At 33.9% G+C, this 1,284-nt stretch overlaps 1 pseudogene; it reads right to left on the reverse strand.

The window, feature by feature from the left end:
- Positions 1 to 456: 456 nt before the first annotated feature.
- Positions 457 to 1,284, reverse strand: part of LOC118736167 — a 2,227-nt pseudogene continuing 1,399 nt past the window's right edge.

The raw sequence follows: 1,284 nt of genomic DNA on the forward strand, positions 1-1,284 counted from the left end.
ATCATATACAGTGGCGCTTACGTAAATAGCACACTTTCATTTTCCACAATATTCAAAATTTTTTACCTGATACATTTTTTTCGTTAATTTAATTATATTAATAAGATGTTAAACTATAAACCACAAAGTTTTAAGCATATGGTTTATGGTTTAAAATCTTATTAATATAATTAAATTAACGAAAAGAATTGTATCAGGTAAAACATTGTGAATATTGTGGAAAATTAAAGTGTGCTATTTACGCGAGCGCCACTGTATATGATTTTTGCTAAGTAATAGGTTATAATTTCATTAAAAAAAATATCAAACATTAAATAAACTAAAGAAAAATAACCAGAACTTGCTAAAATGTCGTGTCCCAGTTTAAATTTGGTTCAATATATCTAAGAATTCATAAATAAACATTTACATATGAATTGATTTTATGTTTATGTTTTCTACACATGTGTTGGAATTTTATATGTAGGGTCCACTAATGGAAAGGTCTATGTCATCTTGGTATGGTAAAGCTCCCTCATTTATGAAATAATTAGCAAGTATATCTCGGATATTGAATGCACTTGTTGGGGCTCTCCGAACTGTTGACCACATACGTGGTAAAGAGGGTCCATTATTTATTTCGCGTCGCCAATTCCCACTATGAACGATGTTACCTGCATCTTGTCGATCAACATAGTTTTCAGGGCAATACCAACGATTGTGATCGTTTAAAATTATGAAATTGTGTAAAGCAATGCAGGCTAGCACTATTTTTTCAAAATTTTTAGGGTCATATTCGATCGCTGTGCGAAGTATTCTCCATCGCGCCGTTAATATTCCAAAACTATTTTCTATAACCCTACGTGCCCGTGAAAGACGGTAATTAAAAAGCCGCTTGGTTCTTGTTAAGTTAGAACCGGGATATGGTCGCATCAAGTTTCTTTTCAACGGGAATGCAGCATCGCCAACGAAATAATGTGGTAATGGTTCTGGTGACTGTGTAGATAAAGGCGCGGGGGCGGTAATGGCAGAGTATTTCGCATCAAGTTCTGCCCAAATGGTGAAAGTTGAAAAATTCCTGTAAAATACACATACATACATGTGCATTAGGTGGAATAACTTATATTATACTAGCAGAACCGGCGAACTTCGTCCCGCCCAAAATTTTTATATATTTTATTGAAACTTTTTGGTCAAACATTTTCACCAACTATTCACGTTTACGATTTTCATTGGCACACTTGTCTGCTAAGATTAGGGTTTGGTGGTCATTTTCCGCTTTAAATAACCTAAGGAAAGTGTTAT

The sequence above is a fragment of the Rhagoletis pomonella genome, unplaced genomic scaffold, assembly GCF_013731165.1.
Source record: "Rhagoletis pomonella isolate Grant_MI unplaced genomic scaffold, Rhpom_1.0 Rhpom_scaffold_00003, whole genome shotgun sequence".
Lineage (NCBI taxonomy): Eukaryota > Metazoa > Arthropoda > Insecta > Diptera > Tephritidae > Rhagoletis > Rhagoletis pomonella.